We start from the raw sequence: 16,716 nt of genomic DNA on the forward strand, positions 1-16,716 counted from the left end.
CGACTTACCGTATAGAACGACTTATTTTTTATTACATTTTCGGAGAAATATGCAGGCTCTAACGTCCAATATTTACTTTCGTTTGTTACGTACTTGGGGATTACTAGCAAAAATGGTTCAAATGGCTCTGAGCACTATGGGACTTAACATCTGTGGTCATCAGTCCCCTAGAACTTAGAACTACTTAAACCTAACTAACCCAAGGACATCACACACATCCATGCCCGAGGCAGGATTCGAACCTGCGACCGTAGCGGTCGCGCGGTGATTACTAGCAGCAATGTAACACTTCTTTTCAAACTCTTATTTTCTGCAGATTGTTGGTTTAAAATGAGGCGCTAAAACGAATAAATCGTCAGATGCATACGCACATCTTAAATACAAAGAGCAGACAATGATAACTGATGACCTTAAGTAGGACAGTACCGTAGTATGCGCTGCCAAAGCAACTAGTTGGAAAACTAAACAACACTGCCTTCCTTGTGATTACAGAAAACTAGAAAATTAAATTCCAATATGTGCTATTTTTTTAAAAGTAGAGGATGTGATTAATAGCTGATTCTCTTTGATGCTTTGTGGTTTTGTGTGTGTGTGTGTGTGTGTGTGTGTGTGTGTGTGTGTGTCTGTGTGTGTGTGAAAGAGTACTGTTCATTTGCTACTGTTGATTAATTTTTGTAATACAGCAACTGGAAAGAATTGTCATTCATGACTATAATACTATACAGCACTTACAATACGTTTCAAACATGACCAACATTTTATCTCATTCATCACCCAAGAACATGTTAGACATTATTGAGCAATTTGCATTGTTGCTTTTTCACTTGTTACAGGTTTTGTACATTTTTATTGCTGTACTTACTGCATAAACATAAGAAGAAATCTGACAGCCTAACATTTACAAATGCCAAACTTTTTTCAAAAAACAAAGCAAAACCCTTTTTGTACGACTATCGGCTACAACTGCTGTAAACTGTCGCTCCCTCCGACGTCGTTATAACCGGTTTTGACTGTATGACCCATATTATTACAAGAGATAGCACTGATCAAAACAGAAAGAAGTTCGTATAGACGTATGCCCGGTATGGCGTTCCTAATCACAATGAATAAAGTGCACGGGCGTACTGGAAAGCGGTGCCTCGGAATTTTTGTGTGTGAAAACTCTTAGACTTCTAAAGAATTTGTAATATTTATAGCAACTTGGCTTCTTCAAGAAATGTCGCCGCCCCTGTACAGAAGTAGACGTAGATTTATAGAGTCCGCTGTTTTTGCTGTGAGGCTGTAACCATTCGGCAGGGGCGCCTATTTTTGTCAGACGAGCAGGCGCGCATTGCAAAATTTACAACATGAACATTTATCAATAAAAGCATGCATGTGCTGTACAAACTATTATATTTATCGAAGAAAGCGGTTCACATTTACTACCTTCAACATTTATAACATAAACGTTTGCTCTTTTAATTATTTGAATAACAATTTAGCCAGTTACTCAGACATACAGTGTTATTACAAATGATTGAAGCGATTTCACAGCTCTACAATAACTTTATTATTTGAGATATTTTCACAATGGTTTGCACACACATACAAAAACTCAAAAAGTTTTTTTAGGCATTCACAAATGTTCGATATGTGCCCCTTTAGTGATTCGGCAGACATCAAGCCGATAATCAAGTTCCTCCCACACTCAGCGCAGCATGTCTCCATCAATGAGTTCGAAAGCATTGTTGATGCGAACTCGCAGTTCTGGCACGTTTCTTGGTAGAGGAGGTTTAAACACTGAATCTTTCACATCACTATGCGTGAAACTTGCCCGCACGCGTTCAACCGTTTCTTCGCTCACTGCAGACCGACCCGTTGATTTCTCCTTACAGAGGCATCCAGAAGCTTTAAACTGCGCATACCATCGCCGAATGGAGTCAGCAGTTGGTGGATCTTTGTTGAACTTCGTCCTGCAGTGTCGTTGCACTGTTATGACTGACTGATGTGAGTGCATTTCAAGCACGACATACGCTTTCTCGGCTCCTGTCGCCATTTTGCCTCACTGCGCTCTCGAGCGCTCTGGCGGCAGAAACCTGAAGTGCGGCTTCAGCCGAACAAAACTTTATAAGCTTTTTTACGTATCTGTTGTGTGTCGTGACCATATGTCAATGAAAGGAGCTACAGTGAATTTATAAAATCGCTTCAATCATTTGTAATAGCCCTGTACGTTCACTTTCGCAACACCTTTCACAGACAACATCTTTCTTAGAGTGCTGTTTAAAAGCCAAGTTATCACACCCATCATATTACATTGATGCTGATAAATTGTTTTGACGCTTACAAGGGTTACACGTCTAGAGTTTTTTTCGCTGAAGATTCGGGGCGCTGATCTTCGGACGTCGATGCTCCTCCACGAAACTGCATAAGAGACACGGTGAAAATGGGTGGCAACGATTTGAGTTTACCTCTAGATATCACCTGTTCTTTCATAAGACCTTGTGCTAGCTTCTTGAGATATATACGTCTTCGTGAATTATATCACGCTTTGTGAAGGAAAATAATATTTGTGAACTAATTCCAGCAAAATTGCCAATGATTATCTCCTTGTAATTCTTGAACTTGAGTAACAGACACACACTTTATCTACATCATCAACTTCCACTTTTGTCACATTGTAGTCAGCTTGCGTGTTTTTAACTGTCGCCGTGTCATGCATGGTAGACAAAAGTATGACAGCACTGTTTTTACGAGGTTCATGTAGAACTAAGGTATGTGGTGACTTCAATATTAATTTTGTATGCGGTTGTGCAAGAAAAAGGATGTTGGAAGATCTTCTAAATTCATATAATCTGATGCAGATTGTGTTTTTTCTAACCAGGGTGAAGGAGAACAGTAGCACAGCAATATACAATATATTTGTTCATCCTTTATTTCCAGATGGGCAATCTCTTAGTAAAAGGATGAATGGCCTTTCAGTCCACGATGCACAAATTTTAAGACTATAAGGTTTTTGTATTCAAACAAATATTATGTATATAATTGCAAACTTTGTAGAGAAGCTAATCCAACGGCATAAGAATTATTTAAACCTCGTTAAGGAACAAGAGTGGCAAGATGTTTATAGTGCCGATAACATAGATGACAAATATAATGCTCTCTGTAACATTTCTCATGCTATTTGAAAGTTGCTTTCTATTAGAACAAAGGCAGTCGGGATGGCTGACTAGTGGAATAAAGATATCATGTAGAACAAAGTGGGAATTATAATAAAATGTTAAAACGAGTCACAATCGAACTACAGTATCCCATTACAAATAATGTTGCAAGGTGCTTGAAAATGTTATCAGTAAGGCCAAGTACGTGGTCCGCAAATAGAATAGCTAATTCACAGGACACATTAAAAACCATATCGTTAGTCTTGAAGGAAGTGTCTGGTCAGCAGCACTAAGTCGGCGATATAAAGTCAGTTCGTAGTGCAGCGAAGAGCCAAAGAAACTGGTACACCTGCCTGATGTCGTGTAGGGTCCCCGCGAGCACACAGAACTGCCAAAACACGACGTGGCCTGGACTCGACTAATGTCTGAAGTAGTGCTGGGAGAATTGACACCATGTATCCTGCAGGTCTGTCCACAAATCCGTAAGAGTACGGGGGGGTGGAGATCTCTTCTCAACAGAACGTTGCAAGGCATCCCAGATATGCTCAATAATGTTCACGTCTAAAAGTGGTCGTGTGAGGTGTCGCATTGTGTTGATGGACCTGCTCAAGTCCGTCGGAATGCACAATGGTCATGAATGGATGCTGGTAATCAGACAGGATGCTTACGTGCGTGTCACCTGTCAGAGTCGTATCTAGACGTATCAGGGGTCCCATATCACTCCAACTGCACACGCTCCACACCGTTACAGAGCTTCTACCAGCGTGAACAGTCCCATGCTGATATGCAGGATCTAATGATTCATGAGGGTGTCTCCGTACCAGTGCAGGTCCATCCGTTCGATGCGATATGAAACGAGACTCGTCCGACCAGGCTACATGTTTCTAGTCATAAAAAGTCCAAAGTCGGTGTTGACGGGCCCAGGCGAGGAGTAAAGCTTTGTGTAGTGCAGTAAAGGGTACGCGAGTGGTCCTCCGGCTCCGAAAGCCCACATCGATGATGTATCATTGAATGGTTCACACACTAACGCTTGCTGATGGCCCAGCATTGAAATCTGTGGCAGTTCACGGAAGGATTGCACTTCGGTCACTCTGAACGATTCTCTTCAGTCGTCCTTGGTCCCGTTCTTGCGGGATATTTTTCCGGCCGCAGCGATTTAATGTCTTACCAGATTCCTGACATTCACGGTACACTAGTGAAGTGGCCGTACGGGAAAATCCCCACTTCATCGCTACCTCGGTGATGCTGTGTCTCATCGCTCGTGCGCTGACTATACCACCACGTTGAAACTCACTTAAATCTTGATAACCTGCCATTGTAGCAGCAGTAACCGATCTAACAACTGCGCCAGACACTTGTCTTACATAGGCGTTGCCGACCGCAGTGCCGTATTCTGCCTGTTTACATATCTCTGTATTTGAATACGCATGCCTATACCAGTTTATTTGGCGCTTCAGTGTAGAAGTGATTCTGTTACTGAAAAGTCTGATATATGTACAGTATTTAACAATCACTTTCCGAGCATTGCTGGTGAATTAAATAAAAACTTAATTTCCACAGGGAATTACATAACACTCTTTAAAAATGCCTCTGCGAGACTAATGTCTGAAATACTCCTCTGTGATACTGATAAGGGGGAGACCGAGTCAATAATTAAATTACTGAAGATTAAGGACGCTCATGGATATGATGGAGTATCTAGCAGAATATTAAAGTGCTGTGCTGCACATGTTAGCCTTGTACTTAGCCACATTTGTAATTTTTCCTTTAAGAATAATCAGTTTCCTGAATGTTTAAAATACTCTGCAGTAAAGGTGCCATATAAAAAGAGAAAGGGATAATGTAGACAAGTTTATACGTGTTTCTATGCCATCAGTGTTTGCTAAAGTTTTTGAGAAGGCTGTGTATGCTAGGATAATTGAACATTTTATTTCACACAGTTTGCTATCAAATGTTCAGTTCGATTTTAGAAGTGGTTTAACAATTGAAAATGCTAAATTCTCTTTTCCGTGTGTGGTACTGGATGGATTAAACAAAAGTTTTCCAACACTAGACATCTTTTTTTATTTAACTAATGCGTTTGATTGTGTTGATAGCAAAATATTGCTCCAGAAGTTGGACCATTATGGAATATGGGGAGTAGCTCACAATTGGTTTACTTTTTACTTCAGTAGCAGACAGCAAAAGGTCGTTATCCACATTGTTGAGAAGGATTGTGATGTGGGGCCTGAGTGGGACACAGTTAAATGTGGGGTGCTCCAGGGATCAGTGCTGGGGCCAGAGTGTTCCTTATTCATATACGTAAGTGACATGCCCTCTAGTAGTACAGGTGATTCTAAAATATTGGTTTGCTGATGACACTAGGTGGTAGTAAAGGATGTTGTATGGAACGTTGGCATTGTTTCAAATATTGCAGTTCAAGACATAAGTTCATGACATGTAGAAAGTAAACTAACGCTAAATTGCAGTAAGACTTAGTTTTTATAGTTTCCAACACACAATTCAACAAAACCCGATGTTTTAAGTTCACAGAAGGGGCATATGTTCAGATAGATAGGTAACTGTCGTGGAAAGCACACGTTCAGGTTCTTGTTCAAAGACTTAATGCAGTCATTTTTGCTATTCGAACGATATCTGAAGTGATAGTTCCACACGAAAAGTAGTCTACTTTGTTTGTTTTCATTCACTTATGACGTATAATTATATTTTACGGTATCTCTTCCCATTCTCAAATGACATTTTTGGTTCAGAAACTGGCGGTTTGGGCAATAAGTGATGTAAGTTCGCGTACCTCTTGTCGACTCCTGTTCATTAGTCTGAGTATTCTGACATTGGCCTCTCAATACATATATTCTTTACTGTCGTTTCTTGTTAACAATATCAGCTTACTTCCACGAGTTAGCAGCTTTCACTCAGCTAATACTAGGCAGAAATCTAATCTGCATTTGGATCGCACTTCCTTGACCCTTGTGCAGAAACGCGTGTAGCATGCTACTGCATCCATTGTCAATAAGTATACTGCTGCACCCACTTTCAATAAGGTACCACAAGAATTCAAATCCTAGCAGTAATCCAAGCGCTTTCAAATCGAAACTGAAGAGTTTCCTCTTGGGGTCACTCCTCCTATTCTGTCGAAGAGTACCTTGAAAAATTAAGCCGGCTGAAGTGGCCATGCGGTTCTAGGTGCTGCAGTCTGGAACCGCGAGACCGCTACGGTCGCAGGTTCGAATCCTGCCTCGGGCATGGATGTGTGTGATGTCCTTAGGTTAGTTAGGTTTAACTAGTTCTAAGCTCTAGGGGACTAATGACCTCAGAAGTTGAGTCCCATACTGCTCAGAGCCATTTGAACCATTTTGAAAAATTAAGCTGATTCCTGTCTTATATTGTTGACTGCGTATACATCAACTTATGGCTTGCCCTTTTTTGGGGTTCATAAACATTTTATTTTATCTGTGTTTATCTGTCTCTTATGTTGTAATTTCTTGTACTGACACGTTCCATGAGCTTGATGATTTGCTCCTCAATTTGACCTTACGGAACTAGACGTGTAAAATAGAAAAAAAAGTTTTATCCTGCTTAAATTCAAACATTGCACTTACCTTGTTTTGTTTGAGAGAAATTCTCAACGAATTTCACGTCTGTTCTTCCTCACTCTAGCAATCAAAGTGATTTTCTTCTGCAGCAAATATTCAGAAATTGTCAGTTGTAAGGTTCCTGTTAGTTTCCTGTAGGCACCACCAGTCTTTTTGCAGTCTCATACATAAGCATGCTGGCCTTTTCTCGTTCCAATCAAATCTTTTGCGCAAGAGTTTATGCCTGTCTCGCTGCCTATTTATATACGTATTTGTATGTTTAACGATTTCATCAATAATGTCAGTTAAATCCATCACGTTTGTCTTTGGACCTGGTAGAATGTGCACAATATTTTTTTTTCCCTATTGGTTTCTGTCGTTTTAGCACACTTGCTTTCACCACCTTTGTCTTTTCTAGTAAATAAATCCCGTACATCTGCTACTTCTTTGAGATCACCATCATCCTCACACTCATGTTCAGATTCACTGCCTTTGTCCTCAAATTTAGCGTTTTCATCACTCAAATTCACTTCACTTTCTTCCTGGTCTGAAAAGTGTGGATAGACTTCATCATCACTTAGCGAAATTCCTCGTCTTATACATCCTTTGAACTGAAATAAAATATCAAAAGAAATGAAACGATTTCTCATGCCGTTGTAACCAAATTAACATGTAATGTGCATCTATACAAAATAAAGAACAATGAATAAGTATAGTCAACTTCTTATTACACTTACCTCTGCATACTGACTGCTGGACCAGAGCTTGCAACTGTCACACCAGCAGACGCGCATTGTACTTTTTACAACATTAGACACCTCGTTGCTTACAATTCAGAAAATAAACTGAGACAGCTAATCAAAGGAACTGAAGCCGCCTTAAAATTGTCGAGTTAACATCAACGATGGAGTAAACTGAAGAGGATGATAATACTCAAAGTTGAGGCATCGATTTGGCATAAAAACCGCTGCTGTCGTACTTTATACAACAGCGCGTCCGGTCGAGGGTTAATGGAACCAGAATGAAACAGACTGCGGCTCTTTCTTACTGATATTACGAGTTCCGTTGGCTACTAATATTCTAGCGATTTTTTGTTACGGGCTATCCTTCAGATAACATAGTAAAGTGAATAATCACCTTATGTACACCCACAAGCGTCACTCGCAAAGCTATCATTCGTTCATTACTACTTTCCAACTGGGTAACAAATATTTTTAATACATCACAAGCCAAATTATACTTTCCTAAACAAAGTAATAATCTGGCCAGTCATCACCATCTGCGTTCCGACTCTGTGACTGAACCTCGCCGATCGGCCATTCGAAACGAAGCCAATGGCACACGCAATGATTCGACCGTTTCTAGTAATTCAACTACTTAATGTTCACAATAAAACGTTTTGTGACTACGTAATGATAGCACGGCATTAACAGGTTCTCCCACATTATTATGGAAAAAATCAATAATAATTTAGTAATAATTAATAACCAACAAAAAGATTTTTTTGGCACCAAGGCCAGATGGTAATGCCTGCATCTTTTATGACAACAACCAGTCATAAGATATGTGTGTTCAGCTGCTGCAATTTCTCACGATTACTGTAACCAGGCAGCAGTGTCAGACAGTTCTTGCATCACTCCACCTCATGACGTCACATGTTTGCTACTGTATCTTCGCCCAACTGGGATGTAATATGATGGAATAAAGCTATAGCTCTGATGGAGAAATGTTACACCACAAACAAATACTTATTGCGATACGGATCATTTTATTCGTCTTGACAACTGCGAGCACTAATCGATGTAGATTTTATTCCTGTTACCGTTTATTGCACAATTTTTTTCTGTTTTAACAAGTATTTATTTCGCGCTCATAACAGGACACAACACAGCCAGATATAGAGACCGCTGGTGACCATAGCAGAGTTTAGGGACATTACTTAAGTTGGACAGTTCGTCTGAAAGTTTGTCTTCCGACCTTAAGTACCCTAGAGGAAATCAGTAAATCGTAAAGTAAAGATGCAGTAGATACGTTCTCGTAACACGTCTCGCTTCTAACAACATTCTTTGAAGTTACTGAGACAGTGTCCTTGCCAGATTCATACTATCATGAAGCGTGACTGAAGCTGTGGAATTGACGGATATACTCTTCGGTGTGGTGATATAATGATAGCAAATGCCTCGTTCCTAAAGCACTTATAAGAATAATAAAACAAACGAAACATATATACACACTATTGGCAATTAAAATTGCTACACCAAGAAGAAATGCAGATGATAAACGGGTATTCATTGGACAAATACATGATACTAGAACTGACATGTGATTACATTTTCACGCAACTTTGGTGCATAGATCGTGAGAAATCAGTACCCAGAACAACCACCTCTGGCCGTAATAACGACCTTGATACGCCTGGGCATTCAGTCAAACAGAGCTTGGATGGTGTGTACAGGTACAGCTGCCCATGCAGCTTCAACACACAAGCACAAGACACTACAGAAAATCTCGGCGCCAGTATGTTTCCTACAAGCTAACAAATATTTAGAGTACTTTCTCACACCTGGAAGCTTAATTTACTCTAGAAATCAATTAATGGAACGCTATGAATTAAAAGTGTGTATATACAGATATTTATGTGTGTGTGTATACATTAGCCGAATATTATCGTTTAGTGCACGTATTATTGCATGACACATTTCCAAACTAAGTCTAAAATATCTTAGAGCGAAACAGCACTGTAAATTTAAAGTTTTTGAAAGGACTGTCGGCAGCAAGGAATAGGAGCGCAAAACACAAGTTCGCAGAATTGCTGCTCTCAGTTTAGGTTTTTTCTTTTTCTTCCCATGGGGATACAGGTGTCCGCAGAAATTTATGGAGGTGGTAAGTTACGAGACGTATCATGCCACAGGAACTAAGCTTTATAAATGACTCAAAAAAATTATATCCCAGAGAATTGATGGTTATTCACTCCATATTTGTTCTAGGTAAATAACTGCGATAGTTAAAACCGATGATCATTTACAGTTATTGCTAAAACCGTAGTATTGTATCACTGGAATTGGTGAAGTACCGGTACATTTGGCAAATCGCGAGAAGTGTGTGCGCTTTTTGTAATGGATAAAAACTCCGTACTCCATATTCAAATCGCAGGTGATTTGGGGGGGGGGGAGGGGGAGGGGGGCAGTGGGATGTTCGTGAGTGTTCTTTGACGCTCCCTGAATCAATTTTTAATTTTTTTTATGCTCGCAATTACTGGCCGTCTAGGGGGAGCTTCAGTTCAAGCTGTCACCGTAGTTACCGAGCGGACGTCGCTTACTCGCCAGGAAATGCATCTTCGGAACATTTTGGATGGACGGTGAAGACACTCTCTGTCCTAGTGAGGCACGTTGGACAGGGTCGTAGCAGCTCATTTCGCATGATTCACTGATGGCCTCCCACTGTTCCAGCCAACAGGAAACTGATGGCCTACCACCGTTCCAGTCAACAGGAAACCTTGGCGAGAGTCTAGTTCTTTGCAGACCAGTTTTGTGCGGGAGGACACGGTCGACTTGTGTTCCGGTCAGACGGAAACCTCGCCGAGAGTACAGCAGTTTGGCTCGCCAGTTCTGGGTGGAAGGGCCGGTTCCGCGGGAAGAAGACTTCCTTGAGTCACGCAGCGCCTGCGACGTGTGCGGAGGCGTGTCTAGGCGAGGCCACACGCGGCGCCCTGCCGTCCTTACTCCGCCGCCCAGAAGGTTGCGACATTGTCGTCATGGAGACGACCCTGGCGCGGAGAACGCCCAGCGGAGAAACCGGCTGAGAATTTCCGGATTAACCTGCGGGCAGACGATCGACACCAGTGTTGCGTACCTCGCTTTTAGTAGCCACAGAGAGTGTTACAAGCGCCATCCTGTTCCAATGCCAGGCGCACACTGATCAGCCAGAATATTACGACCACTGACCTACTATCGATATAAACCCGTCCAGGCGATAGCAGCGTCACCTGGCGAGGAATGACCGCTAGTCAGACATGCGCACGGTACATTTAGTATCAGTGAGCATGCTGTCTCTGTGTAGATTGGGGAAGATGCGCGATCTATCTGAATTTGACCGACGACAGATTGTGATGGCGCGAGCATTTCGGAAACTGCACGGCTTGTCGGGTGTTCCAGAAATGCTGTGGTGAGTGTCTTCAAGACGTGGCGTAACCAAGGTGAAACTTCGTTCAGACGTCTCAATGGAGAGAAGTCTTCTGAAGTAAGAGTGATTTCAAGTGTGCCGCAGGGGAGTGTCGTAGGACCGTTGCTATTCACAATATACATAATAACCTTGTGGATGACATCGGAAGTTCACTGAAGTTTTTTGCGGATGATGCTATGGTATATCGAGAGGTTGTAACAATGGAAAATTGTACTGAAATGCAGGAGGATCTGCAGCGAATTGACGCATGGTGCAGGGAATGGCAATTGAATCTCATTGTTGACAACTGTAATGTGCTGCGAATGCATAGAAAGAAAGATCCCTTATCATTTAGCTACAATATAGCAGGTCAGCAACTGGAAGCAGTTAATTCCATAAATTATCTGGGAGTACGCATTAGGAGTGATTTAAAATGGAATGATCGGGCTTTTGTTGAAGTTTCGAGAGCATACCTTCACCGAGGAGTCAAGCAGTACATTGCTCCCTCCTACATATATCTCGCGAAGAGACCACGAGGATAAAATCAGAGAGATTACAGCCCACACAGAGACATACCGACAATCCGTCTTTCCACGAACAATACGAGACTGCAATAGAAGGGAGAACCGATAGAGGTACTCAAGGTACCCTCCGCCACACACCGTCAGGTGGCTTGCAGAGTATGGATGTGGATGTAGAGATGTAGATTACAGTTGTCGGACGTCATAGGGTGGCCAGACTGGTAAAACAGGACAGGCGGCGAACTGTGGCGGAACTTTAATGCCGAGCAGAGTACAAGTGTGTCTGAACACACAGCGCACCGAACACTCCTAACGATGGGCCTCCGCAACCGACGACCCATGCATGTGTCCATGTTAACACCTCGACATCGGCAACTACGACTGAAATGGGCACCTGACCATCGGCACTGGACGTTGGCGCAGTGGCAGAGCGTCTAATCAGTCCCGATACCTTCTTCATCATGCCGTTGGGTGGGCGCTGTGCAGAGGAACAGCTCCTTGACACATATGCTGCGGGACGGAGACGAGTTCGCGGCGGTTGTGTTCTGGGGAACATTCACATGGGCATCCGTGGGTCCAGTGGAGCTCTGCAAGGCGCCATGATGGACAAGGAGTATCGTACACTGGTTGCAGGCTACGTACATTCTTTCGTGACGATCGTGTTTCCCGACGACACTGACATTTTTGAAGAAGATAATGTGCCATGTCACGAGGCCAGGAATGATGGAGTGGTTCGAGGAACGCAATGGCGAGCTCTAATCCATGTGCTGCCCCATCTCTCCTGCCCTCTCTAACTCGCCAAATCTGAATCGATCAAACACATCTGGGATGTTTATGCTCTTCACGGGTATGCTGCCGGATATGATAGTCTTCACTACACGATATTTCGGCGATCCATCTAGCCGCCATCTGCTTCAAGCTCAACGGATATACCGATCATCATTCAGTTTGGACCATCAAGTGAACAATCGCCGGATACTACACTGCTGGCCACCGTAAATGCAACACCAAGAAAGACAAGATGTAGCACAACAAAATTTATTTTGTAGATAACATGTTGACCAAGTATCAAATGATTACGTTTACAGACGTCTGTGACATGTGGTTCCTGCCAGAATCAGTAGCCAGAGTAGCCGCCATTGTAGGAGATCACCGCTGCCACACGTCTCGGCATTGAGTCAAAGAGACGTTGGATGTGTTCCTGGGGTACAGCAGCCCAAGCAGCTTCCACACGTTGCCAAAGATCATCTGGTGTGGCAGCTGCGTATGTAATCTGGGTCACTCGTTGAGCAACCATGGACCACATGTTTTCTATCGGCGAAAGATCCGGAGAGCGAGCCGGTCAGGGAAGCAATTCAATCTGGTTATTGACGAAGAACCTTTGGACAATGCGTGCCACGTGTGATCGCGCATTATCCTGTTGAAATATGGCTGTGACCGAGCCCTGAAGGTAAGGAAGGACAACTGGCTCCAGCACCTCGAATATGTAGCGCCGGCTATTTAAAGTACCGGCAATGCGTACTAGAGGCGTGCGAGAGTAATATCCAATACCGCCCCATACCATAATACCTGGTGCAAGACCAGTGTGGCGGTGCATAATGCAGCTGTCCAACATCCTCTCTCCATGGTGTCTCCACACTCGAATCCGACCATCGTGGTGCTGCAGACAGAAGCGTGCCTCGTCAGTAAAGACAACATCATTCCATTCTGCCGTCCACATCCGTCTGTCATCACACCATTGGCGACGGAGACGTCTGAGGTTCTGCGTCAATGGTAGACGAAGCAATGGACGTCTTGCGGACAGACCACTTTGCTGTAAACGGCGTCGAATGGTACGCGCAGACACTGGATGATGCGTTACAGACGCAATGTGCTGTGCTATGGTTCGGGATGTCACTGAGCGATCCGTCACTGCCATGCGCACAATTTGCCTATCAGCACGTGCAGTGGTGCACCGAGGTGAATGCGATCGACCACGTCGGTCCGTCGTACCCTCCTGCATCCAACGGTCACATACCCACATTACAGTTGTTTGGTTTCGTCCAACACGACTAGCGATTTCTCTGTATGATAATCCACAATCTCGGTAAGCCACTATCCTTCCTCTGTCGAACTCGGATACTTGATCAAACGATGTTCGCTGTTGTCTACGAGGCATAACTGATCGTCTTATGAAACAACCACAAGGTAAACACACGTGCCGAACGTACACTCGTTGAAATCGCCAAGCCTTAAATGGCGCTATGAGGTGGCGCCACAGGCGTGCGTGATGTGCGTCTGCGCTGAAATTCTAATCAGTTGCATATCTCATCGCTGCAAACCCATGATGTAAATTTCACTTGATCCGGATGCTTCCTTCAGGGTGTTGCATTTACGGTGGCCAGCAGTGTAGTAAATCAGCTGCTTTTCTACCCTTTGTTGGAAGTATTTCTTCAAACATTTCTAGAATTCTCAGGAAAAGTGTTCTTTGGCCAAGACTAGAGCCCTATTTGGATCTGTTAAAGATTATTTGGGACTGAGAAAGCCTGCAGTTTATAAAATCCCCCGTCATTGTGGAAGGGCCTACATTGGACAGACTATTCACACTGTTCATGACCGACGTGTGGAACATCAGCGTCGCATTGCTCCAGCCAGAAAAATCTGCCGTCGCCGAACATTCTCAATGAAGGGCATAACATGTCGTTTAAAGAGACGCAAATTATTGCTCCGGCTTCTCGTTATTAGGACTGTGTGCTCAAGGAGTGTATCGAAATACGATTACCTAACGACATTATTAACAGAGATAAAGATTTTCCTTTAAGCAAGATATGGAACCGTATTTTATCTGACATAAAACAACGGTCTGGTTTCCAACCCACTAAATCTTAATTTGCGAATTATCAGCTTCGCGTTGCAATTCTTCCCTTCGTAGGAGGCAGCTCCTCCGCTTCTCGCGCAGGTGCAGTGGCCTGGACCCGGGGTTTAAAGGAGTCGCCGTTTCTGATGTTCACTCAGTTTCGGCGTGAGTGTGTACTCAGCGATCGCACCTGAAGATGGCGGGCAGATGGATCACCGAAATACCGTGTATCCGGCAGCATATCAGTGAAGAGACTGGGAAAATCTACGGAATCACATCTGGGACATGACTGAATGTGTCGTCGGAGCGTATCGTCCTACTGCCGGAATTTACGGGAATTAGGTGACCTGTGTGTGCAGATGTGGTGCCAACTCCCTGCAAGGACCTACCAAGGCTTCATTGCTTCCCTGCGATGACGCGTCGCTGCTGTTATCTGTGGCAAAGGTGGACACACCGGCTGTTAGGTAGGTGGTCATAATGCTCCGGCTGATCAGTGCACTTACAAATGCGGTCTTGACAATCTTTGTCTCTTTCGTACATCGTCCAACGCGGACGCTTTGACGTTCAAAGCAAAGGCGTGATTTGTGACAGGGAAATACTATCACATGGTAACTACGCTCAAGTCAGAATGCGAAAATAGGGTGGCAAATGAAGTACAACACTTAGCACTGAAAGTACGTTTATTACGATCACCGACGTACAGCCATAACATAACTGAACGCCTCGACGGATGATGCTGCTGTTTATACCACATCAAATAGTATTGCTACGCCACACTGCACTAACCACACCTCCAAGTAACATTAATGCAGTGTTTTTCTCATAATGTGAGCGTCAAACTTGCATCTTCCTAATCGTTGGCGCCAGTATGACGGTTACAGCGACCACTTACTGACGTATACTGTTCACTTGTGCGATTTTAAAATCTTACGTTCCTGCCAAGTGTGAGATTCGTAGTGTAATACGTAGTGTGATTCTGAATATAAAATTGTCCGATCTACTGAAATATACAGAAAGATAACCGAGGTTTATGACAATGTGATGAATGAAGGTTCAGTTTGTGATGTAATCAAGCCAGATACACATGCTGAAGCTTCCGATATGAATTGATATCGATAATTTCACCTGTAAGTAGAAACGTTCATAGAGCTGCCCCTGCCGCAATGCTATAGCAGGCCGTAAAAAATCGTGTACGAGATTTTCGTATTCTCTCGCTCCCTATGCGCAGACTATTGCGTTGGTCCATGAGTTAGCATCGTTTTCACGTAAGTTTAATGAACGCAACAGATAAACATATCAGAGACTTAAGTCATCAGTAATACAGTCTCCGCTGGCCGCGGTAGCCGAGCGGTTTTAAGCGCTTCAGTCCGTAACAGCGCGACCGCCACGGTCGCAGGTTCGAATCCTGCCTCGGGCATGGATGTGTGTGATGTCCTTAGGTTAGTTGGGTTTAAGTAGTTCCAAGTTCTAGGGGACTGATGACCTCAGATGTTGAGTCCCATCGTGCTCAGAGCCATTTGAACCAATTTTTTTTTTTTTTTTTTTTTTTTGTTAAGTCCCATAGTACTCAGAGCCATTTGAACCAATACAGTCTCCTTCACTGTTTACAACAGTCTGCCAACACTGCGGTAACTGTAGAAATCACGTAAGTTTGAGGCGAAGAACTGGTCGAGCCATGTTCGAGAGCATATTCATCCGGAAAGGAAGCACCGTGAACGTTGTTCGATAGAGAGCAGGAAGGTGAAAAGGTGAAAACCGGAGGGCGCAAGGTTAGCTGAGTAAGGCGGGTGAGGAATGACTTCCCAAGCTAGGTACTGTATAGTGTTTTTTGTCAGTCTACCAGAATGCGGGAAGGCATTATCGTGGAGTGGCATTTCACGCGATCTCCCTGGTCGTTGCTCTTGATTGCTCCTGCAAGACGTCTCAGTTATCGACAGTAAATGTCAGTAGTGATTATGGCTACACCTCGGGAAAGTAGTTGTAGTGCAACATACGATCAGTGCTCCACCACATGCACAACATATCTTTTGTGGACGCTCCCAGGTCTTTGCACTAGAAGTTGGTACTTCGTTTGGGCTCATCCAATCCTTTCTTTTGCTTATGTTAGGACAGAGACACAATTTCTCTTCACCAGTAACGATACAGGATAGGAATAGTCGGTGTTGTTAAAGAGCCAGTTGAGACGAGAAAGCACAGATGCACATACCGCCACCCGCTGATTTCTGTGATTTTGGCTTAGAGCATGCGATACCCATAAACCCGATGTCTGGACCTTCTTCACTGCATGCAAATGTCGCACGACAGTGGAGTGATCACAGTTCATCACATATGCCAATTCTCGAGTACGCTGGTGTGGATCCTTATGGATTAATGTCTTTGAACGGTCTTCATCAAACCCCGAAAGTCTTCTTGAACGTGGAGAGTCACTAATGTCAAAACGATTCTCCTTAAAACCAGAAAACCATTTTCTTGCCGTGCTCCGTCCTGTG

At 43.5% G+C, this 16,716-nt stretch overlaps 1 protein-coding gene across 2 annotated transcripts in view; it reads left to right on the top strand.

Annotated features, from left to right (window-relative positions):
- Positions 1–16,716, top strand: part of LOC124798090 — a 291,165-nt gene that overhangs the window by 70,821 nt on the left and 203,628 nt on the right. The window lies entirely within an intron of this gene.

Source organism: Schistocerca piceifrons, chromosome 5, assembly GCF_021461385.2.
Source record: "Schistocerca piceifrons isolate TAMUIC-IGC-003096 chromosome 5, iqSchPice1.1, whole genome shotgun sequence".
Taxonomy (NCBI): domain Eukaryota; kingdom Metazoa; phylum Arthropoda; class Insecta; order Orthoptera; family Acrididae; genus Schistocerca; species Schistocerca piceifrons.